Source organism: Manis pentadactyla, chromosome 9 (assembly GCF_030020395.1).
Source record: "Manis pentadactyla isolate mManPen7 chromosome 9, mManPen7.hap1, whole genome shotgun sequence".
Lineage (NCBI taxonomy): Eukaryota > Metazoa > Chordata > Mammalia > Pholidota > Manidae > Manis > Manis pentadactyla.
The window spans coordinates 14088417-14113418 of NC_080027.1; the positions used below are offsets into that span (position 1 = coordinate 14088417).

The 25002-nt window shown below is 59.6% G+C and overlaps 2 protein-coding genes and 1 long non-coding RNA gene across 6 annotated transcripts in view; 2 read left to right on the forward strand and 1 right to left on the reverse strand.

The window, feature by feature from the left end:
* The window catches only part of MACROD1 (mono-ADP ribosylhydrolase 1), a 140865-nt gene that overhangs the window by 73482 nt on the left and 42381 nt on the right, over window positions 1-25002 (forward strand). The window lies entirely within an intron of this gene.
* The window catches only part of FLRT1 (fibronectin leucine rich transmembrane protein 1), a 72338-nt gene that overhangs the window by 35471 nt on the left and 11865 nt on the right, over window positions 1-25002 (reverse strand). The gene's annotated exons all lie outside the window — the stretch shown is intronic.
* Window positions 1114-13785, forward strand: LOC130684803 (uncharacterized). The gene is made up of 2 exons (XR_008999155.1): window positions 1114-2658; window positions 13483-13785. It is a non-coding gene; the product is annotated as an uncharacterized LOC130684803 (long non-coding RNA).

The window sequence follows — 25002 nt, forward strand, 5'->3', positions numbered from 1 at the left end:
TTCAGACAAACAGTGAGTACTTTTTCTGGCATAAGTAAGTCCCAGAGATCACATAGGATATGCTTATACTATAAAAACTATTGGTTATTTTTCTGAAATTCAAATTTAATTGGGCATCTGGTATTTTTACTTGCTAAATCTGGCAACTCTTTCCTCTGAGCAAGTCTCTCTCCACCTCCCTGCCTTGGGCAGTCCAGCTGCTAAAGGGGGAGTGGCCAACAGGTATTTGCTCCATCTTGGCCGCTCTGCCCTCCCCCACTTCCCTGAGTCCTGCCCCCCTTGCCCCTGGGGCGTCTGTCACACCTTCTGCTCCCGTGGGTGGTCGAGTCATCCTAGGGTTTGCCTGGGCCAGACTGACCTCAGCTCCTGAGGACGGGAGGCCCCACCTCCTCCTGGCTGTGACCCTGGGTGATTTCACTTCCCAGTCTGTGCCTCAGCTTCCTCCTCTGGAAAATGGGATAGTAGCGTCCACACGGCTGTTGTGAAGATTTAATGAGCTGATACCGGCTGCGAGCTTGAGCAGTGACATCAAAGACGAGCCTCTCTGGATGCCTCGGGCGGCACAGGGAGCAGAACAGAGGAGCCACTCATTCGCTCGCCTACTCGCCTGGCCCTTGGTGTGCCTGGCACTGCTCGAGGTGCTGGAGACGGAGTGGGGCTCAGGCCGCTGGGCTGCCCTGCGCGCCTGCCGGGCCTCCACTCTGTCCTGCCCTTGGAGCTGCTGAGCCAGGGGTGCAGTGAGGGGGGTCTTTTGGCCCAGGAGGTGGAGGATCAGGGGGCACCTCGGTGGGGGGCCCCTGATGAGGGGTCAGAGGGCCTTGCGAGGAATTATCAACCAGCAGGGTGAGGTGAGGGGGGCAGGGAGCACAGGTGCGGCTTACTCCAGGGGCTGAGGGTGAGCAGGGGAGGGGTGTAACGGTCGGCTGGGAAGGTCACCAGGGCCACAGAGGTGGAGGCCCTCTGAGGTTTCACCAGGGCCCCAGGGCCAGGCAGGAATTGGCAGGGTCAAACTGTTTTACAGAGATGCCCACCCTGGGTTGGGGGGGCACCAATGAGGAGGCAGCTAAAAGCAGTGAGAACAAAGTGGAACAACCCCTGGGCTGCTCCCTCCAGCCTCCTCCTACCCCAGGCCAGGTTCGGGGTCTCTCCTTCCCCCTCAGGAGCTGGTAGAATGTCATTTCAGATCAGCATGGAATGGCCCCGGGACCCAGCCATTGAGGGGAGGGGGTAGCAGGGCCCAATAACCCGTCCACCTCTGCCCAAGCCTCAGTTTGAGCCTGTCTGGGTTTCTGCCACCTACCAGCTGGATGGTTTTGGGCAAGTTACTTAGTCTCTCTGAGCCTCAGTTCCCCATCTGTAAAGTGGGAGCATAGTAAATTATGGAAAGGATCCAAAGAAATTACGTTTAAAGTGCCAGGCTTGGGATGGTGCCCAGACCCAGGAGCGCCACCAGGGCAGGGCCATTTCTCTCCAGATGGAGTGATGGGGGTCTAGATGTGGCCCAGGATTCTTGGGGAGGGCCCACAAGGTCAGCCTCACCTCCTGTTTTCTCTGAGCAGAAGAACAATGCCAGAGAGAATAAAGTGCTTCCTGGGGCCATAGTGAAGACCAGGCCTCCCCAAAGCCAAGACATCAGTCCCCACACCCTTCCTCTGTCCTGGAGGTGATTGGGGCAGGTCTTGGATCCTGGGCCTTCCTTTTCAGCCCTAGAAAATCAGGCCCAACTAGTTTGATGGGAAGTGACCCCTTTGGTCCTAGGGTGGCATCCCTTGACTGTGGAAGAGGCTCCCAGATGGAAAGGGGGGTGTTCAGGATCCCAGAATGAGAACTGAGATCACTGGGCACCCAGGGCCGTCCCCACCCCAAACTCCAGAGCTTGAGTGATTCAATTAGATAACCTTCCTTCTGCGATGAAGCACCCAACACCCTGGGCCTCCAGAGCAGCCGCTGACCAGCCCATGGGGCAGTTTAATGGTGTCTGCTCCTGGAAGAAAGGGAGACTGGTATCTGGAAGCCCTAGAAGTGTGCGGGCCGTCCCACAGCAATGGGAGAACTGTGCCTCAGCTTCCCCATCATAAAAGAAGACAATTGCCCTGAGCTGGTTTCATGCCTAGTTGGGAAATTCTAGGTGTCTTCCTTTTGGGGGAGGAGGCATTTCCCCCCCAACGTGCCTCCACCTAGCTGGGCAGACAGGTTGCCCTATGTAGGCATGATGGGAATGTGTGCAGCTGGCCAGAGGGCCTCCCCTCTCCCTGGGCCCCCCGACGGTCAGGGCCCCAGCCTTCCTCCCTCACTCCCAGCCCAGCCAGTCCTCCAACCCAAAAGTGACCAACCCAGGTCCCAGCTGTGGCCCCTGTAAAATCCCAGGGGCTTCAGGGCCCCTCCACCACAGAGCACAGGCCTGAACTCTGGCTTCTCCCCAGGGAGCTGCCGTGTTTACCCCGCCAACCCCGCTTTCCCTCCCTGAGGAGTGTGTTTGGGAGGCGAGAACCCACAGCGCACTCAGGCACTCACACACCATCTGACGCGCCAGACCACACAGACTCGCAGCCCAGCCACAGATGTGCACCCCAGCACCTGCTCTGGGCTGTGCCTCCTGTACGGGGCCGGGGCTGCGTGGCCTCAGCATGGCAGGGAACCGGCGCTAACTATGAAGTAGTAAGTAAGCACCATCTCTGACCTCAGCTAATCCTCCCCGAACCTTCCAGTCTCATTCTGTCCATCTGATGGATGCCCAAGCTGAAGCCTTGCAGGGCAAGTGGGGCTCAAAGGCAGACCTCTAGGACCATGAGTCTGGCCCAGTGTGCCTCAGAATTAATCCTCGGAACAACACTGTAACTGGGTGGGGTGGTGCTCTTTGTTCTCCTCCACATTATATCATTGCGGAGAGCAAGGCACAGAGAGGTGAAGTAATGCGCCCTGGGCCACACAGCAGGAAGTGGCACAGCCGGAATTTTAACCCAGCAGTCTGGGCCTTTATCTGCTGAGCTTGATTTGCATGGTGGGTTCAGAGTGTGTGGTTTATTGTGCTTCATAACTGACAGAGATGCCACGTGTACTTTTTCATAGTTATCTGATGTTACATAATTATTTAATTAAAAACAAAAAATGCTGGGTCAGCTGACCTCCTCATTTTAGCTCCTGGAATTCCTGCACTTTTGGCTTCCAAAGTCTCCGCTAGGGGCACCCCCCAAGGGCCCATCCTGACACACCCACCGGGCTGCTGCCCCTAGGCCTGCCTCCCAGGGGCCTGACCTGGGAAACGGGTGGAGGGCCAGGCCCTCCATCCCAGGATGCAGTGAGACCCTCCCCACCCCTGCCACCCCCCAGGCCCCAGCAGCTCCCACTTGCCCCTCTGGCTGACAGGGCAGGGCCTCGGGTTATGAGTCCAGCAGTCGATTGGGAATCGCATCACCTTGTCTGCTGGGAGGATGCAGTGCTCAGTCGCTGGTCAGTAACAGCCCAGGAGCTGGCCGGGCCCCCTCAGCCACTCAGACCTCTTCAGGCTGTGGAGCCCAGACTTGGAAATGCCACTGGGCTGGTTGGAGGGCTCCTTGAGGCCCCCTCCCACGCCTCTGCCACTCCCAGTCTCTGCGCCCAGCCTGGCCTCTTTGAGTCCTGACTAGGGCCCCTTAAAGATCTGCAACTCCCAAGGTCGTAGGTCCTGCAGGGCCTGGGGAAGACAGAGGGAGCAGACCAGCCTCCTGCTTGACAGAGGGCCCTGGTCTCACGACAACCCCACAACCACGTCAGTGACAAATGGGGAAACTGAGGCCTAGGAAGGCAAAGTGACACAACATGGAGCTGGAGGAACAGCAGTTTCCAGGAGCAGGCCCTCTGGTCTGTGAAAGGCGCCAGGTTGGCCCCAGCCTCACCAAAAAGCACCTGAGAAGCTGGGCCGTTCCTTGGCCTCAGCCTGGCCCCAGCCCCGCATACCAGGTTACATGGAGAAGTAGACACTGGGTCCCTGCCCACGACTTTCACTTATTCATTCAACACATATTGCCAGAGGGCTGTTCTATGCGGGGGGGGGGGGGGGCCAGGAATGCCACCCAGCCCCCACACAGCCCTGCACTGGGTAGAGAATGAGGTGGGGTCTCCAAGAGGGGAGGTGCTGACAAGGGCTCCAGGGACTTCCAGCTGCGGGCACCACAGGAGCCTGGCAGGGGGACTTTTTTGAGGGGTCTCCAAGAGATGAATGAAATTTTGATGAGATCAGAAGGCACCCAAGGAGGAGGGCCCAACAGGGGCAAAGGCCTGGTGTCCACACGGGGTGCACAGGGAGGAGGGAAGCTGGAGTATGGCTGGCCCGGGGGACAGGAAGGTTTGAGAAGCGGGTGGGCTGGGTGGACTGTCCCCTCGGAACCGTGAACAAGGACAGCCCTCCTCGGTTTACTGAACCCGCGCCCAGGGCGGTGGGCCCTGGAGCCTCCTGTTCCCCGCCCCGTCCCCAGCAGGCCCCCGTCTCTCTCCTTCCTTCTCTCCCCACTTCCAAAATGAAAAAGAAAAAAAACTATTATTGTTCATGCCTCATCTCCCACCAAAGTTATTAAATTTCATTCCACGAACAAATAAATCCATTTTTATTGCAGCGGGAGGAACAGGCAGCGGTTTGCTGTTTTACCTTTTTTATTTTTCAAAGTCCTGTTAAATCTGCCCCAATTGGCTGGGCATCCCCCGCAGCCCCAGCACAGCCGCTTGAGTTAGTCGCTGTGTTTTCCTCTCCCCTGCAGCAGCCCTACCCTGGGTTTGGCGGGCGGGGCTGGATCCCCCGGGACCTGCTACCTGCATTCAGGTGGCACTACAGTCGCCTGCAAGGGGGACGGGGGAAGCTTTCTGCCAGCCTTCTGTTTGGCATTTTACAGTTTTCCAAACAACTTCCCTGTACATTTCCTCCTGAGGCCCAGCCCTGCTGTTGGGGCTCCATTTCACAGGAGAGGGAACTCAACGCAGAGGGGCTCAAAGACATGTGGAGGCCAAGAGACCCCTTGGTGCAGCTCCGTGGGCCCAAGGGAACTAAGCCTGGGCTGTTCCTTGAAGGCAGGCCGGCTGGGCTCGGATCGCTAATCTCCATCACCCCCACTTGGTGCAGCAGGAATTCCTATTTCTGTCACTTACCAGCTGTGTGGCCCTGAGCACTCGACCTGGCCTCTTGGGGCCCCAGTTGCCACATCTGTAGAAGGAATTCAACAGTAACAGCATCTCCTTCCTAACGCCACGGTGAGGTCTGAGGCAGCGAGCACTTCGCACAGAGCTCGGACTTGCCAGCACCTCTCACTACATAACCCCCGCCACCCCTTCCCACCCTCCCCCGAGGTCCCAGCAGGTCCCCGGGACGGGACTCCCTGCTCTGCTCTCCCGCTGAGGGGCATGGATCTGGCCCCAAGGCCAGGGTCGAGGTACTGTGTGCCTTCACAGAGGAGATCTGGGATATCCAAAATAAATCCTCATCGTGGCTATTTTTTCTCCCTAAACCATTTGCTAAAGACTTAATGACTATCAATAAGAAGCCTGTTGCTCTGCAGCACCGCACAGCCAGCTTGTGGAGATGTCCCGGCGAAGCATTTAGGCAACGCATTTGCCCAGGCCAGTCCCCTGGCTGTCCATGGCCCTCCCCGCGTGATGCTCCCCATCCCAGCTCTGGGTGTCCCTGCAGGGAGGAGACTGCCTCCCCTATCCCAGCATTGGGCTAGGCCTTTGCAGGGCAGAGCCAGCACCCCCAGCACAACTGGCCTCACATCTGGGGGACCTGCTTGGGAGGGGAGAGCCCCTTACCCCACCCAGGTTTCCAGCGGCTCATGCTGAGACCCATCCCCTCCTCGGGCCGGCCCCCTGAGCCCAGGGAGGCTGCCTACCGCAGCAGGAGCTGACAGCTAACAGCCCCCACCCCCCAGCCAGGCCTGGTGGCGCCCTCCCCTCCCAGTTCAAAGCTTCCTGCGGTGTCAGATAGGCTCCTGGTTCCAGGTGAGGACATCCACTGAGCCCTGCTCCCGCCCGCCACACACACACGCAGTGCCTGCCTGCTCTCCCTCCCTCCGCCTCTCTCTACCACCCCGTAATTGAAGGCTGGGGGAAGCGGGTCCCCCACACCCTGACCGGCCCCTCTGCCCATCTCCTAGGCTCCCTCGCCTGCCTGATCCTTCCTCGCCCCCTCCCTGCCTCTGTTCCCCGGGGACTCCTCTTCTTCTCTCCCAGACTGATTAGCATGTGGCACTACCAAGAAAGGCAGTTCAAGATAATGTTCCCAGTGCTATCTGTCAGCACCTGGGGCTGCTCCAGCCCCAAGAAGAAGGGGCATATATTTGGGTGCCCATCTCCTGACAAGCACCCTACAGTCCTGAGCCGACCCTGGCCAGGGCGGATGGGCTGCTTGGGGGCATAAGCCCGCGGGGTTGGGGTAGGGGCATGCCTATAGGGCTGTAGCCCAGTTCTGAGCCCATTATCTGAGCGCTGGGCTGGCAGCGGGCCCAGCCCCAGCTTCTCTGCCTTCAGCGGGGAGAGAGACAGAAAGCCACAGACAAAGGAGTGAAATCAGGACTCTGTGCTGCCTGGAGGAGGCGGAGGTGAAAGCCCCTCCACATGTGGAGCCCTTCCCATTCTGCCTGTGCCTCCTGGCCTCAGTTTACTTGTCAATCAAATGGGAGTGCTGGCCCTGCCAGGTTTGCAGGGATGCTGTAAGATTCATGCACTAGTAAATATGTGAGTGATAACCATCGTCACCCTGGGACCTTGTGCTTGTGGTAGGCCCAGTATGTGCCAGACCCTCACATGCCCAGTCTCCTCTATTTTATAATGCCACCTGGCAAGATAGGTGCAGCAAGCACCTCCATTTTACAACTGTTGGGGTGGACCAGGGCCTGGGCCAGAGGCAGAGAAGGCGCCAGCTAGGGTCCCTGCTGGGGCTGGTGGGCATGACTGTCCCCGAAGGTAAAAGGGTGGGCCAGGCAGGTGCTGGGTAGGGTCAGGGCAGCCTCGCCCCCAGTTCCCCAGTGCCTGGTACTGAAGGGGTTTCTGGCACTGCCTGGGGGCACCACGTCACCTGAACAGAAAGCAGAACCCTTGCCAACACTCCCTGAGTGTGACTCCTGCCAATTCAAACGCTGTATCTCAATACCATTAATTTACATTTTGATTTGACTTTCTTAATTTTACTTCAACTTCACAGGACTCTGGTTTGAGAATCATTTTAATGTATTTATCTGTGAGGCAATTTGTTAAATAACCCCCAAGACTCGGCAGTTTTCCGTTCTGAGCTTTTTATTGCAAGGCTGTTTTAAATTAAATTAGTTGTCAGGGTCCCTGGGTGCATTGTAACGGGGATGAGTTCACTGCCAGCCCACTCGTAAAAGTCGAGTGAACCGCTGGCTAAATGGACGGGAGCAGGAAGTGGGCCTCCCAGCTCTTCCTGAACCCCTTGGTACCCGTTTGGGGAGCATGGGGGTGGCCCAGCCGCCCACTGTCAGCAAACAACTCTGGAGCCAGTACCCCCAGTTCCCAGGCTGGGCTGTGCTTGCCAGACCCCCACAGGACAAGTCCAAGATTGCCACAGGCTGGCAGTCCTTCCCTGGGCACCCCACCCTCCTGCTCCTGAAAGGGGGGACTCCGGGTGGTATGTGCACAAGCCTCAGGCACATCTGTGCTGTCGCCTTCCAAGGGGCAGCCGGGAGGCAGGGGCAGGGCTCTGCGCTTGGGCCCTGAGCCCCAGGGAGAATAGCTGGGGATTCAGGGGTGAGGTCTGTCCCCCCTTGTTCTGTTATCTGAGTCAGTGTCTGTACCGGCTGTCATCTGGGCTGGGGGCAAGATTTGTGAGCTGAAAGGTGCGGGTATTGAATCTATATTTCATTTTCATGTCAGCAACTGCTATTTGCCCGATAATGGACTCCCCCTGCACCACTCTCCAGGGAGGCTGAATGACGGGAGGAGGCTGAGTGTCCTGTTAGGGACGCTGCCCTGCCTTCGGACTAGCGTGAGCCAAGGAAGGCCTGTCCCCACTGCCTCCCGGAGCAGCGTGCTGCTACAGGTGGGCGCGCCAGTCCCAGCTCCACCAAGCCACGCCGGCCTGGCCTCCGGCAGTGCTCGGCACAGCCAGCCTGGCCTGAGTGGAAAGGGGACGTGACCACTCTGTCTTTCAAACTCACGTCCCCGGCAAACTGCCCAGCCCTGGCAAACAGAGCAGGACACTGATCGTTGGGAGTCACTGGACACCTCTCGCAGTCCCCCCAGGGACCGCAGCGTGGAGGAGGAGGGCCAGAGTGCTAGTGGTGCTTCGGCCCCTCCTTCCAGAGCCTAGCAGGGGACCGACACACGGCGCGTGTTCAGTATAGACGTCTCCCGGGCACCAGCTGCTTGTTATCAGTGTGGGCGCTGGAGCCGAGTGCCTGGGTCCAAATCCTGGCTCTGCTGTTTTCCAGCTGTGTGACCTGAGGCCATTTGCTTGATAGCCAGGCAGCCCTTCTGCAAACTGGGTCTCAGAGGAGCACTGAGAGGATGAAGTGGGTCAAAGTTCCCAAAGCACTTAGAAGGGAGTAAGCCTCCCTGCCCGCCTTGGGGGCAGACATCTCCTAAGGAGAGTAACTCTTTAAACGCACTTTCAGAGCCACTGGCAAGTTCCTAGCCATCCATCAAAGCCCACCCAAAAGTTGCCTCCTCCGGGAAGCCTCTCTGACGCAGAGTTAGTTCTGCTCTCCTGCACGCCCCCAGCCCGCTCGGCACTGGGGTGGGCCTGGCAGTGTCCCCCGCCCACCGCTGGCTGTGCATGGCAGGGCACTCTCTCCTTCCCATCTTTTAAAACTTCTTTCACTCAGGACAAGCGCACATCCTGCCACGCTCACTCTGGCCTTGATGAATGTCGGGTTTGGTGGGGAGGAAGGAGAGAGAGAAGGAATTCTTAGGAAAAGGCAGACCTGACCATGTCGGACCTTGGCCTATAGCCCAAGGTCCTGGCCCCCCTGAACAAAGCCCAGCCTCCTGTCCACAGCCGGCCACAAGCCCTGCCCCAACCTGCCCCTGCTGCCTCCCCCTCATGCTCAGCACCGCCTCAGCCCCTCATCTCTGTGCCTGTACTCCCCAGCCTTGCCTACCCTAGCCCTTCTCCTGAGGCGCTGTCCTGCACCCTTCCCTTGGCCACCGCCGCCTCACCTCCAGGCCCATGTCCAGGCCATCTCTCTTCTGGGAAGCCTCTCCGAAGCCCCCAGGTCTGAGTGAGGTGCCTGCCTCCATCACAGCTCAGGGACCCAGCACCATCACTGGCCTATCGCCCCCCAGCGGGACCCAAGGGTGTCCCAGTGACCATGATGTCCCCTGCCCGGTGTCTCCTAGGTAGGCCCTAGAGGCACTGAGCAAATACATGAATGAATAAATGGACAGATGAATAAGGTCCTCATGAAACTCTGACTCCCTCGAGTACCTAAAGTATTTGTGGGCAGCCCTCTTTCTGCCAGCCTTCACTGGGCAGTGGGTGCCAGGCCTGGCTGCCTGTGGCGGGGAGGGCAGGGGAAGGGAGAACTCAGAGAAAGCCCTCTACTCTGTAGGTTTTAATGTCTGGCCAGAGGCCCACCCTCTGCACCCTGCTCTGAGGTTGTCAGGACATGTCCAGGACAGGGCCAGAGAGGAGAAGCCAGATGTGCAGGTCTCAGGCAAGGGCTGTGCGCCATCCACCCACCCAGCCCCTCATGCTCAGCCAGGGAAGGGCCTGAGACTTCAGGCTCCTTGACCAAGAGAAAACAGAGATGGCCTGTTCCAGTGCTGGGAGGAATAGTTGAGTCAGGACCCCAGGGTCCCGGCCCCAGCACAGACTCTCCTCAGCCTCTCAGACCCACAGCCCCTCCCAGTGGGGCCAGAGACATTGTGTGGCCCTCCTGGGGGTGAGACACCCCCAGCACGAGGAGGGCTGCACGTGGAGCCAGCAACACGGCTCACTTGCTTTCTGTCCCCAAGCCTGGACTGTGCAGTTCGGGATTTTTTTTCACCTTCACTGATGTTTTATTCATGCAAACCCAGCCTGCATCTGTCCTCAGAAGACGAGAGAGAAGATGCAGGAGAGAGACAGACAGAGGGGCTCAGAGAGATTGAGGGTCTGGGAGAGAAGCAGACCTCGGTTATGAGTGGGAGTTGCTGTTCAAAGCCAGATAACCTGGCGAGATCCAGGGAAGATGTGCTCTCCCAGCGGCTGCCTGACAACAAGAGGAGCCGTCATTCGGATGCAATTCATTGCCACCTCTTAGTCTATCACTGGTTCCTTTTCAAGCCTCTCCACAGCCCGCAGGGGAGAGCCTGGGCGCGCCTCATCCTTCTCCACCTTCTCTGGGGCCGGGGAGGAAGCGGGAGGCTTTGTCTGTGCTAATTGCATTGTGAGACCGAAGGTGCTGCTTACACTCGGCTGTCTCATTTGGGGCCTTTATTAAACACGACTGCTGGCTGACAGCAGGGCAAGAACCAGTTGTGGCTGCCCTTGTGGGGGAGTCAATTCAGCACACACTGAGGTCTGTCCCTGCTACACTGTCCCCCCTGCCTCTGCCCCTCCTGGCCCCCTCCAGCACACACCCGAGTCACCCAAACCTCACGCTCCTAGAGGCAGTTTTATTCCCACATGAGTTTCAGTGAGCAGAGGGGGGAAGAAGCTACAAGGAGGGCTGCTGGCCAGTAATGGAGGCTTCTTGGGGCACCTGAGTCTGCCCTTCTCCCACCCTTGGCAAGCTCCTGGTCATCCTTCAAGAAAAGTACAAAGTCACCTGCTCTGGAAGCCGTCCTCCTCTCCCACCTTCACTCCTTGGGCTTCCCTGACATCCGGGACACAAATGGGCTGTTTTTTTCAGCTGACACATGTGTGATGCCTCCACACACAGACGTTCCTCCAGGTCTATCAAGACTTAATTCCTGTAGCCAAGTAATTTTATGTGGAGCGCACCAGGATCACTCTCCCCACTGTTCAGATGAGGAAACCAAGGCACAGAGAAGCTAAGCAGTCAGCTCAAGTCTGACCAGGGTTCACCCAGCTCCTGTGTCTGTGCCCCTGACCACCCCACGGTGGCATCACCACCATCCACGTTACTCCCTGAAAGGCTTCATTCATATGGGGTCTGCACTACAGCAATGGAACCCTCACACCATACTGTCACCAGGCCAGGCCTCCTACCAGGTAGCTCATTTACTCTCTCACAGTCAGGAGGTGGGGCAGGAGCGCTGTCCCCTTGCACGTGTGGTGTCCCAACCCCAGGCCAAAGCACAGGAGCAGCTCAGGGCCCAGATGCAGAGCTGGGAAGGGCTGGCTTGGGAGGTGGTACCAGGGTGGAGGGCCTGTTTTTTGAGGTGGTAATCTGGGCCTGAGGCCTTGGTCAGGCCCTGGAAGGCAGGGACAGGCACAGTAAGAGCTTTCAGTACAAGGGGCTTCCCTGAGAAGCTTCACTGCAGAGCCGAGACAAGGAGCAGGGTTCCTTCTCCCCCACGCAGGAATTTGTCTGTCTCATCAAATGTCATCATCCAGGCAGTGTGGCTCCACCCCCAGCGGCTAGAACAGTGCATGCACAGGGTGCGTGTTCAGTAAATGCTGACAAGAATCTCACACTCACCCCAGTTTGGGTGTCAGAGTGCCGGAGGTGGCTGGGCTGACTTGGCTAAATCTCTGAAGTTTCCTTTAGGCCCATACATGGTAGGACAGGGCCTCCTCCACATCCAGAATGCCCAGGTGGTTGCTGGGTGTGGGCAGAGGACTTGGCAGATATGAGACCCTGGGATTTGGGAATGCATAAGCTCAGCTCACAAACTTGGGGCTCCCTCTGGGAGGCAGCCCACATACTTGGGGCCTCTTCTGGGACCTAGCCAAAGCTCATCACTCTCATTGGTTCATGCACCTCATGTTTACAGCACACCACTGTGTGCAAGGCACAGGAGCTGCCCAAAGAAGCTAAGGGGAGGCACAGCCCTCTCAGTGTGGCAGGATCAGGCCTCTGTATAAAAAGACAACTATATGCCAACCACGGGCGAGGAGAAGGGACCCCATCTGGGGAAGCTGTGGAAGGCTTCACATAGGAGGGCACATTTGAGCAAGGCCAGGTGGACATCCCCAAGCACAGAAGGGGCCAAAGCATGCCAGGCAGAGGCTTGAACAAAGTCTTAGAGTCATGAACAAGGCAATATTTGTCTGAAAAAGTAGCCAAAAGAAGCAAGTGGGAATGGAGGAGGGAAAGGTGGCCAAGTGCAAGAATATCTCATTGGTTCTGTTGAAAAGTAAAGCTGGAACTCGATTTTCCAAGGGATGCCCTGGCCTAACAGGGCCAGAGGGGGGCGTTTTAAAATGCAGATTCGGGACCCCACCCACAGATCCCCAACCGGCAATCAATCAGTCGGGATGGCACCCGGGACCGCGCGTTTTTAACAAAGCCCTGGCATTCCAGGTGCAGACTATGGTTTCACAGGCAGATGGCTTGGAAAGCCCGCGCCGTCGGGCTCAGGGGGGACCCCAAGGCGTCGGACGTTGGGCTGGGATCCGGGCAGGGCCAGGCCCGCCCCTGGACTCACCTCCAGATGGGGGCAGGGACGGAGGCGCAGCATGAAGGAAGGGCGGACAGCGGCAAAGTCAGCGCCCGGCGCATCCATCTGCCCTGACAGCCAGCAATTACACCGCGTGATCGCCAGATTACTCCAAATGCATTTATTACAGGGGTTAGAAGCGGGGAACTTATTTACGGGCAAATCCATACTCATTACAAGACTCAGCCTAGCCTAGACTGAAAACAGCTCAACTGAAACAAATAATTACCAAAGTCCTTCCAGCGCGAGTCTGTCAGGTGGTTGGGGGGTGCGAGGTGGGAATGGGGGCGCCTGGCCCTTTCCATAAAGAATAGGAAGCAGGAGGAGGCCGCCGTTGAGGATGCCGGGGCTGGGGAGACCCCACCCGCCCGCCTCCGGGGTGCGCATGCCCGCCCAGGTCATGAATATGCAAACGAGACCCGCGGGGCGGTGCTGTCAGGCCTGGCCGCTGGGGCTCCGGCCCCCGCCCACACCCGCCCGCGTGGGGAGAGGCGAGGAGAAAGGGCAGCGCCCTGGGGCCTGCAGGGTTCCCAGAACCGGCCTTGGAAAGGCAGCGCAAGTTCCGCATTTCCCAGGGAAAGAAACACTGGGCTCGACACAGAGCACATGCTCCCAAGTTGAACGAATGAAAGGACGAGTGGGCGGAAGTGTAGCCTAGACGGGCCTCGCTCTGGGTCACGCAGGCCAGAGGGGCCACGCCTCTGGCCTCAACCCCGGGGGCTTTTGGGGGCCATATCCTAGGGTATCGCAGGCTGGGGCCTTCGGGTATCCGCTCACAGGCACACACAGCTCTGACCTCGTAGCCACCGAGCTGACAGACCCGGGCGTCCTAGGAGCACAGGAGCGTGGACGTGGGGCACACGGGCACACAGACTGGGCTTCAGGCTCTAAAGGCCATCTGCACCTACCTGGAGCTCCTGAAACAAATCAATCCAAGGTTTTTTTTGTTTTTAGGTCTGGTAGACTGGCCTGGACTCCTGTCCCCATTTTACAGACGAGGCAACTGAGGCTCAGACGGGCAGGGCCGGCCACGGCCAGTGTCAGCTTGCTCAGGGATGCAGAGCTCTCCACAGCGCCCTGCATTCTCAGGCCTCTGGGGCAGCGGCGTGGCGATCGATGCCCGCGTGGGGAGCTGTCAGGCCGATTGAAATGTGGGCTCGGCCTCTCTGCCCGCTGGGCAGATGCTGGCACCGCCACCCGCGCCTTAAATATTCATTCACTTGACAGAACACTAATTAAACAAAGTAAGGTGCATTATTACTTGATTAAATTTTTTATTGGCAGCTTAATTGGTCTGTTAGTTGCCCCTTAGGGAGTTGTTCGCCTGCTCCCCGCGCCGCGTGGAAGGGGGCCCCTCGTCGTCCCTGCGCCGCCCTTCCCAGCCTGGCAAGCCACCCGGGCGCCCCGCCCCCTACAGCCCAGCGCTGGGCCGGGCACCCAGAGTCCCTAGCTCCAACACCCGTGCCACGAGGTTCCTCCTCCACTGTGTCAGGGTGGGAGGGCAACCAGTCAGCGCCTGGCGTCGGGCCTCTTGAGGTCTTGAGGCTCCACCTCAAAAAGCACAGCTGAGCCCCTTGTACAGGGAGTTGCCCAGATTTGGAGGGGAAGGACAGGGCTTGACTGGCCCGGAGAGGATGGGGGATCTGCCCCTCTAGGGGCCTGGGCCTCTGTTTCCCTATCGGCACCACCGCAGGGCTGGCCCCTGTCGATCTCCTATCCTGGCACAGACACCTCCTTGCCCACAGCCTCTGTGCCACCTATTCCCCAGTAAGGGTGGAGGTGCCTTGCCAGCAGGGATGGCCTGAGGGGCCCATGGCCATCATGGTCCTGGCCTGGGAATGCCCCCTCAGGGCGGAAACCCACCTTCTTTGTCCAGCGTCCCATGGGAGGGGGGAGCGCCTCCCCCCCCACCGTCAGACACCCCTATTGCACCTCTTTTGGGATAGGGGCTCACTACCTCCAAGTCAGTGCTGGGCACTACCCCCCCATTGGCACTGGAACCTGCACCTCTTCTGTGCTTTCTCTACCTCTCCCATGGGGTGATAGGAATCTGCAGCCAACCTTTGCCCCTCAGACAGGCTTCCCCCTGGTCCCCCAGGCCTGTCCTCTGGGGGGGTCTCAGCAGAAGAGAAGGGCCAGGGGCCATTCCATCCTTTCAGCACTGCCCAAACCCCTGTGTGAGCCTCAGTTTCCCCAGTGCAAAATGGGTGCCCATCCTCATCCAACAAGCAGGATTTGAGTGTTGGCACTACAGCATCAGTGCATGCCCCCGCTGGGCAAGCTGAGCCCTCTGAGTTCTCAGCTCACCCAGTCCCCACACCCACACTGCCAGGGTGCCTCTGTCACCCTGATTCAGGCGAGGCAGTGTCTGAGGGCCTCAGTGACTTGTCCAGGGTCTCAGATGGGGGGGACCCAGCTCCTCTGGGTCCCAAGTTTGGCAGGGGAGGGCATGAAGGAAAGTTGCCAGAGTATCGGGTGGGCAAAGCCCAGTCTGTCAGTCCTATCCACTTTCAGCCCATTCAGTAAACCGTGAACCTGCTCTGGGGATGAGGATGGAAAAGGAAAGGAAGCCTTCCTGGGGAGCCTGGTTCCATGTGCCACAGCCCTGCCTCCAGCCGTGCCCAGTGCCCCTACATCACTGCCCCACCCACTCTGCTGCCACCCTCTCCATAACCTCCATCCCCAGAGAGGATGCAGGCCTGGCCGATGACAGAGGAATCATCTGGCAGCCCCAGAAGCCGCCGCTGGCAAGCAGGAGGCGAGGTAATTGGCATCGCCGGCCAAGGGAGCCGGAAATGAGCGGCCACAGCCCGTGTGGAGCGGGAGGCTGTTCAATGTCATCGGCCTTATCTGAGACCAGGCTGCCCAATTATAGGGCCGTGCCCTGTGGACTCAGCAGCTGCTGACCCCTCCCCGGGGTCCTAATAGCATCTTAGGTCTGGGGCATCCGCTGCCCCTTCCAGAAGGCACAAGGCAGCTGTCTGGAGAGACATCCAGCTGTGTACCTACAGGTGCCACCCAGCAAGGCATGGCATACAGCAGAGTAGCTGCCAGGACTGTCCTCCCCTCTGCAGGTGACTGTCCAGGCCAAGCCCTGCCCTGGGCTGCCTCTTCTCCTAAGTGTCCCTTCTGGTTGGGAGCTGAGATGACCAGTAAGGGGCACACAGTCCGGCTGGCAGGGGTGCCGAGCAGCCCCGTCCCAGGGCTCCTGTGGGGCAGGAGGAACAGGCCATCCTGCTCAGAGTGGCCCAGCCCCTCTCCCAGACACCAAATGAGAGGATTAATAATTCTGTGGGTGGACAACGCTGAGAAACACAGCGCCACTGGGGACTGTGATAAGGTGTCATAGATTTGGAAAACAGGACTATAATGGGTTTACAATTATATATAACGCAGCCTGATATTAGCAGATCATGCTGTGACTCACAGATCAGAGATGAGATGGCTGTCCCAGGGGGGCTAAGCTGAGGGTGGGGCTGGGCCGCCCTTCTGGACCAGAGCTGGGAAGTGTCAGGCAGCACTGACTGGACAGCCACAGCCCAGGGGTGGCATTGCAGAAAAAGAACTGGCTTTGGGATTGGACCCACCTGAGTTAAAATTGCTGCCTCCACTTCCCCATCTGTAAAATGGGGCTGCGACTGCCTGCTCATGAGCCACTGTGAGAATTCAGTGCACTTCTGAACAGAACACTTGGCATAGCACTGGGCATGGAGCAAATGCTCAACAAATGACTGTCCTCCTTCTCCACCCCCCCGATGTCCCACAAGAGCTCTAGCTCTGGGCCATGTCAGGTCCCCCTTTCTGGGAGGGTCTCCCTCTGGTCTGTAGACAGAGGGGGACCCCACATGAGGGACACCTTTGTGTTGCCCCCTCTCCTTACGTGATCCTCCACTGTGACCCAAGCAGTGACACGTGCTGGGGCGGGGCTGCCCCTCCTACAGCGCACATATGTGTCCTCCGGGGGCCACAGGGACATGTGAGAGTCCCCTTCCCATTTGAAGACCTCCTTCCGGCAAGCAGAGAGGAGATGCCCCCGGAGCCAAGGCCCCAGGCTTAAGGTCCTGCTCAGGGACCCACCCGAGGGCCTCGGGATGCCAGCCCTTCCACCCCTCTCGGCATCTTGCGATGGCCTGTGTGGCCCTGGAGGGCACTGCCTGGCCTCCTGCCAGGCTTCCCCACGAGCTGGGAGCTTCTTGAAGGCCGGGACTGGGTCTGTCTGGCTCCTCTCTGTCTCCAAAGCTGGCACTGAGCCTGGCACAGAGTGGTCACTCCCCACAAGGTTCTAACTCCACCTCAGCAAGTGAAACTTTTAACCAGCAGGAGCTGTGCATGAACAGGGCAGGCAGGGGGTCCTGCCATCCCTCTGGCTAGAGCACAGGGACCCCGCCTGCTCTCAACACACACGTCCGGGGGCCCGGGAGTAACTGGCAGTGGACTGTCCCCTTCCCTAAACCCAGCCCCCAGCTGGCTTGCCCCCGAGTCCTCATTTCTGCCCCTTCTCCCAGCCTTATGAACTAGGAGCTAGTTGAGGCCCAGAGTGGCACAGGGGCCCCCCGGGGCCACCAGGCACTGAGGGGCCAGATGAGCAGGCTGAATGAAGGCCCTGCCAAGTGATGAGTGGTGTGGTGCGGACTGGCCTGCAGCGAGAGGCCTGGCAGCTGGGGTGGCCAGGCGAGGCCTCCTGGGGGAGGAAACCCCGGAGCAGGAACCAGGGGGAAGGCCAGGCAGGCCTGGGGCTGGGCAGGAATGCCGGGGCCGACCGGGTGGAAAGGAAGGCGCCGTCCTGCGGCCGTGAGCCCGGAGCTCCAAGTCTGGGCAGTACTGATCTGATTTATGAGACAGCCGGGGGTCTTTCCGAGGGAGCGGGACACGCCCCTTACCAGATGCCTTAGGTCTCTGCCTTCAGCCCATAGCACCCCACCCCACATCATAGAGACCCCAGGACCAGCCTAACACCCCCACTGGTTCTCAGCTGTCCCCAGCTAGCACCACTGGCGGGCAGAGCCCTGGCGAGGGGGGGTCAGGGGTCTCCCACAACCTGTTGGCGGTGCACCTGCATCCCGACCAGCCCTGCCTGCTGCCCCCCTACTCAGGACTCACCACCCACTCCGTCCCTCTGAGCCATGAGGCCCGGGGGTGGGGGGGCTGGTGGCCCTCCTGTCCCCCAAGGCTGTCACTTACAGATGGGCTCCGTCTGTCCCCTCTCTGGTAGAGCCTCCTGTTCCCGCAGCTGCTCCCCCTTCCTCCCCCTCCCCCTGCAGACGGCTCGCTGGGCTGTGGGTGTGAATTTACATTAGGAGGGAGAGCCTGCTCCTTCTGGCAGTGCGGCAGAGCCCGGTGGGGGGAGAGCAAGGAAGCTGTTGGGGAGGGCTCAGAGGGTGGGCGGCTGTCCCGGGGACCCTGCAGACCGGGGCTGAGGCCTGGCTCCCTCGGAAGACTGAGGGTGAAGTGGCTGTGGTCCCACCTGCCTCGGCTCCCTCCTGGGGGTGGGGGGTTTGGAGTAGGCCCCTGAGCCCCCTCTCCTTTACTACATCCTGCTGCCAACCCTCTGCCGCAGCAAGGACAAACCGTGTTCCTATTTTATGGGTGGGAGGCCCGAGGCCCAGAGGACTGACAATGCATTTTGGGGGACTGTCACTCACATCACATGAGCTCCCCTGAGGCCTTGCCCACGCGGCTGTCGGCAGGACCCAGTGTGGCCTCTGTTCCCCGCCCCGTTGTGCCTGGCCTGCTCCCGCAGCCTCAGAGGGACTCGAGCACACCCAGCAGTCACAAGCCAGCCTGGCTCTCAGAACTGTGCCCAGAGGGAGGCTGAGCCTCACCAGTGCCCTCCGTACAGAGGGGAAACTGAGGCCCTGCAAAGAAGCAGGGAATACACTTGGCACTCTACCCACGGCCCATTAGCCACCCATCCGTGGGCACTTACTGCTCATCTAACATGCCAGGCCCTGGGGAACAGAAGAGAGACAATGCTCCTGCCTCCGCACAGCTCACTGCCTGATGGGGACAGACAAGGGGCAGGAGCTGCACCATAGACAATGACACATGTGCCCGGTGCTGGGAAAGGACACAGGTGAGATGCCCCACAGCTCCTCCCTGGCCCTCTGGGAGGGGAGCCATGTAGGATGGGGACAGACCCCGACTGCCCACTCCCACCCCCAGCTCCGTTGTGCCTCACCCCACCCAGGCCTGTGCAAAGCGCCTGTCCCCTGTGGCTCCTGCTAATGAAGGGCATCTCCACCCACCCAGAAACCAGGCTGCTTCCAGCTGGTATTTAAAGAGGTGTCTCTGTGATGGCAGCGTTTGTTCCCATTCCTGTCTCCTGCCCACCCCACAATGTCCCTTTCAAGGTAAATTGGAGGCAAGGCTGGGCTGTACTAACGCCTCCTCCAGGCTGGCTCCCTGCCAGGCCCTGTGCTGGGCACAGCAGATTTGGGGACAGCTGAAGCTCAGAGCTGCTCTCAGGACAACCGGTTGACTATGATGAGGGTCAGCTTCTGGACCAGGCTGGAGGAAGCAGGGGAGGCTTCCCAGAGGAGGTGCCCCGGAAAGGAAGGAGAAGGCAGGTGGGAGCCCGTGTGCAATGGGCTGGGAAGTGGGAGATGGGGGCTCATCGGCTGTTTGGAGAAACTTGGCTGTGAAGGGAGGAGCAAAGACAGGCAGTAGCTGGAGGGGAAAGTGGTTCAGGGGATGCTTTTACATCCCTCGGTGTCCTTCTGACAGGGAAGTGCCACCTGAGGAGAGGTGGCCACTCAGGAAGACAGGCCGAGTGACAAAGGGAGGGCCAATCGACAGGACAAGGGGCCGCTAGGTGGGGCTGGAGTTCACAGGGTCGGCAGCCAGAGGGGTCCTTCTGCCTCCTCTTAGAAGTGAGGGACCAGGTCATCCCTCTCCCACTTACAAGGTGAGGAAACTGAGGCCCAGGGAGGTTCCTTTGCCCGCCGTGGTGTGGGGACCAACAGAGGACACTGGCTGCTGGCCTGCACTGTCAGGCGCCTTTGGGCTGAGAGGGGATGAAAGGGGTAAGGCCCCAAGGGTGTCCTATGGGGAGCCCGGGGCCCACTTTGTTGGTATCTGCTGGAGAGGCCACCTCGGATTTAAGGACCAGGGTATTTCCGCAGCGCTCAGAGCAGGCCCACTGCCCAGCACACTGTCCCCGGGGGAGCAGCCCCTGCCTTCCTTCGAAAACTCGTTCTAACCCTCACTGTCAGGCAGTCCTTCCTCTGCCTAAACTCAGTCACCCCTGTCATGGCTGAGCCGACTGCCTCCGCACTGCACAGCCGTCCTGGGGCAGACTGCCGTCTGTCCCCTGGCCCCAGGGAGGCCCTCCCCGCCCCTGCGCCCTCTCCACCAGGCGCTCCAAGCACAGGAGTGCATGTGAGGTCTTACCCTCTTCACGACAGCAGTGGGGTCCCTGACTCATAAAGACGTCGCGGGGAGCAGGAAGCGGGGGAGCCTTGGCCTCTTCCTGCAGCTCCTCTCTGGGCTGGGACTTCCTGTTCCAACTAGCAGCGGCTCCTCTCTCCTGCCTGGTGGGAGGAGCCCAGGGCCATGCATAAGGCTGGGACACTTCATGCCTCCCCGGGCCAGGCCTCGCTTCCTGAACTAGGCTGGAGACAGGTGGCAGTGGCAGCCCTAGGTGGAGTGTTCAGCACAGGCCCTAGTACAGAGGAAGCCGATGCCAGGCCACCAAGGTGATGGGCAGGATGGTATGGAAGGAACTCAGAATGTGGGTACACATCTCAGCCCAGCCATTAGCTCCTGGGTGGCCATTAGTAGACAGCTTCCCTCTCCAAGTCTCTTTCCCCATCTGCAGATGAGCGAGGGGTCCTGGAGCCGGTGGCTGTGCAGAGACCTCCTGGCACCGCCTCAACCAGCCCCTCAGCCCACCGGGACTGCTGGCCTGGTCCAGCAACCACCTCCAAATCCCAACCTGCAGGGAGCCGTGGGCTGTGACAGCCCCGTTTGCAGAGTCTGGCCTGGCTAATCTGCTTCATTAAAGGCACTAATTAATTGGCTTAATTAAAAGGGTAACCTGGAAGTCAGCAGAACTACCTCCTAATGAGGCACAAGGCTGTGCAGAGGCAGCCCTGGAGCCAAAGAGGGGAGCCCCCCGTTTGCCCCCCCAGCGTGCCAATCCGAGGGCCCTGTGCCCAGCCATTGGCTTTTGGCAGCCCCCAGCCTGCACTGGCCTGGTGACCACTGACCCTCTCCCTGGCCCCACACACGGCTCAGTCTGGCTCCGTGTGCTGCTGGGAATTGGAAGTCCCACATTCACATGCACCACTCGGCTGCAGTTCAAAGCCCAGAATGTGAGTGGCTGGCCGTAATTAGAGCACAGACAGGTTGTAGCTGATAAAGGTTAACAGGCCAGGAGGGAGGGATGGCCATAGTAGGGAGGCCGAGCCTGGCCACACTGGCCTGCCCACTCCAATAAGGACACTACTGCCACTATGGCAGAACTCTACCTGGGCAAGGAGCCCTCTGGACCACCAGCTTCCATGGTCAGACCTCTGGAGTCAGGAGAACCAAGTTTAAATCCTCTAGAGGCAGGGTGGCTGTGCAAGCTGCTTTGCCCTGCTGAGCCCTTGTTCCTCATTTGCAATACACCTCCTGGGGTGCTGAGTGCCTTCCTTCCCCAGGCAGACCCTCTCAGGGCTCATCAGGAGAGAGTCTGGGATTGATTAGCCATGTCTGCCCAGGGCAGTGGGTCAGAAGTTAAGGCTTGTGAGCCACTCTGATCCAGCCCATCCTGCCAGTCTCTGAAGAGCCCAAGTCTCACGTCAACGTCTGAAACCCTTCCCGCAGCTAGAGGAAAGCAATTCTCACAGCTTCTAGCATCTATACAAGGCCTCACAGCTCACAAAGGCTTTGCCCAGACAATATTCATTTGTGCTTCCTGTCACCCTTCAAGATTTGGTACTGAGCATCCCCGGTTTAGAACCGAAGCCCCGGATGGCTTGCCTGGAGCCATCCCCTGGCTCTGCGGCTGCTCCTTCTCTCTGGAGGGGGGTTGAGGGGGAGCGTCTTCCAAGAAAGGGATTTGCTCTGGTGGGGGACCTGTCTGTCCTCCCCCAAAGGCTGCCTGAGATGCCCGCCGAGTTCATGAGCAGCACCCACCTCTGACCCAGAAAGCCTCTTTTCTCAGCAGGAACCACATAAGCATGTAACATAGTACTCGGGGACCAAGTGGCCTCAGAACCTTCACTCACCATCCCTCTTGAAGCCTCCAAAGAGGAAAGACCAGACCTCAGGCTGAGGTGGGGGTGTTACCGTGATCAGAGAAGCCCAGTTAGGCCCCGTGGTCCTTGGAGGGCAGGCGGGGAGTAAGACCGGAGCCACAGGCACTTTGCCCATTGGTTCAGGATACAGAGGGTTGGTGAGGGTGTGACAGAGCCCCCGAGGGTCAGAGCCGCAGCCAGGCCCCCGGTGGATGAGGCTTCGGGGCAGTCTGGCTAGCACAGAGCCAGTGCACACACAGCCATCAACTCAGAGTTCTGTCCCACATGGAAACTGTGGTGGTGGCGGCTGTCAGACTGGCCGGATGTAATCTCCCGCAGACAGCTGTTAGCCTGCTCAGCCACAACTCTGCGCCCCAAGTGGGGGGCCAGGCGAGGTTCCAGTGAGGGTGCCCCTGCCCTGTAAGCAGGAGACTCAATCAGCACCAGGCCCTGGGGAGAGAGGGGGCGCCACGCAGCTGTCCCCCTGACAGTGTCAGGCCAGGCCCCCAGAGTCCCCCACCCTCTCCCCAGCTACTGCCTGGCTTACAGACCCATGAACCCACCTCATCACCCAGTTGGGTACCTGGAGGGCCAGTGCTGGTGTCTGTCCCGAGCTGCTTCACCCAGAGAGACCAACCCCTTCCCTCCCCTATTGGGCGTCCACGAGGGGCAAGCTTCTGCTCACATCACCCTGTCTTAGCTTGCCTGGCCCCGTGCTGCAGATAAGGAAACGGAGGCCTAGAGGGGAGGCTAGATGAGTGGCTAGGAGCACTTGAACCTAGGGCTCTGGGGGCTGCACTCAGAGTGTGGCGTCCGTGGAGTCAACCCCCCACCACGTGGGTAGGCCCAAATCGCTGGCGTGCGTGGTGGGGAGTGTTAGGCTGTTCCCCTGAGGAGGCTGAGGGAGGAGGGCTTAGGAGTGGGGACTGAGGGGACAGGGAGGCCACCTACAGAGGAAGGCCTTAGAGGTCTGACAAGGGCAAGGCTGGGGGAGCTCGCTCAGACAGCGGGCGGAGGGGAGTCGGCCACAGCTCTTGCGGCCCCCGGTTCACGTCAGAACCCTGCCTGCACCACCCTCCCCCCACCCGGCCCAGCAGCCCCTCTGTGCTGAGCCACAGCCCTGCCCTCACCCCACCCCAGCGGGCAGCCGTGGTTTACCCTGGGCCACACAGACCTGCCTGTCTTTCCAGTTAGACTCCTGGAACCTGGCTCAGTGTGGCCCGGAAAGGAGCCACTGGGTGATGCTGACCAGCTGCTGGGTACCCCTCACTGTGCCAGGCTCGCACCCAGCCCTGTGAGGGGGACTGTCCTCTCCAGGTAACCCATGGGAACTGAAGCACAGAGCGGGTATGGCCTGGAAATGTCCATGGCCATGCAGTCGGGAGCAGCAGAGCTGGGACCCTCCAGGGCCTGCCCCGCGTCCCACCGAGGGCTGCATAAGGCTCTGCCCACAGGACAGCAGACAGCCCTGGGCGGCAGGCAGCCTGCACATCTCCATAAGGGCAGGTAGGGAGAACGCTGGACTCGGAGTCAGGCCTTGGGACAGAGCCCTCGGGGGTCCTCAGAGAGCTGCTTAATCTCTGGGTCTGAAGTCCCTGGCGTGAGGAATGGGGCAATCAGCCCCCACCCACCCACCATGCTGGTGTGAGGTTTCAGGGAGGGAGGCATGGGGGGTGCAGCTGAGAGCCTAGCAACTGTTTTCCCTGCAGGGGTCACCTGCACCCTGACCAGGAGGCACCAGGGCAGAGGGGCCCTTCGGCCTGGGTTCCTGTCCTCAGGAGAGTGCCCAAGGGAAAAGCAGATGATCACCCTCATCATTTCACCAGGCCACCTGTTATGAATATTAACAACATTAATTATTCTTAATCATCCAGCATCCAGGCCCAGGCTGGCTCTGAGCAATCCCCTGGCTACCAGGTTCTGAGGGAGGCTTGGCCTGCTCCCCAGGGCTGTGGGGTCTGGGTCTGGGACAGAACCTTTCAAGGGCACGTCTGGGCAAGGTTGGGGGAGGCACAGCCCAGCCCAGCCCCAGCAATATGGGGGTCTGCAGACAGGATTTCACGTGTGGGTCCACCAGTGCCCATTTCACAGACGGAGAAACCAACCCAGCTCGGGCTGAGGAGGCAGGTGGGGCAGCCAGATGGACGCTGCTGGTTTGCAGCCCGCCCTGCAGGACGCGAGCTGTCCGTCTGGCCCCACCCACAACCCCTCCCTCCCTCCACAGGCACTTTGACCTGGAACCATCCATCAGGGTGTCTGAACTGGAGGTCAGGGTCCAGCCAGCGGGGAGTGGGGGTGCGCAGCCAGTCCAGCTACGCCAGGAGACCTAGATGGCTCCGGGAGTCTGCCCTCCTGGTGTGGCCTGCAGGCAGGTGCCTCAGTTTCCTCATTTGTATCATGGGAATAATAATAGCGCCTCCTTTAGAAGGTCCTGGTGAGCATTAATTAGTTAGGCAGGTACCTACTTAGTCCTGAGCCTGGTGCACACACAGCAAGCACTCCGAGTTTGCTGTTCCTCTCCCCCTCCCCCCACCCCCATCCAGGCCAGCAGGTGCTGTCCTGGTGAGCAGCACACTCCTTGGGGGCCAGCAGGCCCATGAAGGCTGTGGGGCCTGAGCCAGTCCCCTTTCCACTCTCTGTGCCTCGGTTTCCCTGACTACACTATGGGAGTGTAACACAATGATCTCTGAGGGCCCTTCCAGGAGTGAATGTCAGTGAGGGAGGCTCAGTCCCCAAATCTGTCCCTTTCTGGGCTCCACCACCTCCACCATCACCCCTACCCTGGGTCCTTGCGTCACCCACAGAGCACAGGCACCTGCCCCGAAGGGTGAGGCCCCAGCTGGGGAGGCCGCATGGAAGACGAACTCCGCCTCCCCCAGGAGGCTGCAGCGCCCATCAACTGAGGCTGTGGCAAGCTCCCAGGCGGCCTTGCCTCCACGCCCTGCGGTGGTCATTCGGGTCCTCAGCAAGGATGGCAGTACCTGGCACCTAAGAATGGGCTCTGGAGGGGAACCCGGCGCTCCCCTTAGGCTTACGTAGTGTGGGGTGAGCGTCTTAGCCTCACAGGGCCTCCCTCCTCATCTCTAGAGAGGGTCTCATCACTGTCCAGTTCGTAGGGCTGCTTCAAAGAATCAGTGAGATGATGCGCATAAACGCCATTTACTGGCACACAGTGAGAGGCCCTGGCAGCAGCTGTTGTCGCTATTGTTGCTGTTATTATTATTATTAACTCTCCAGCTTCCACAGCCCCTCC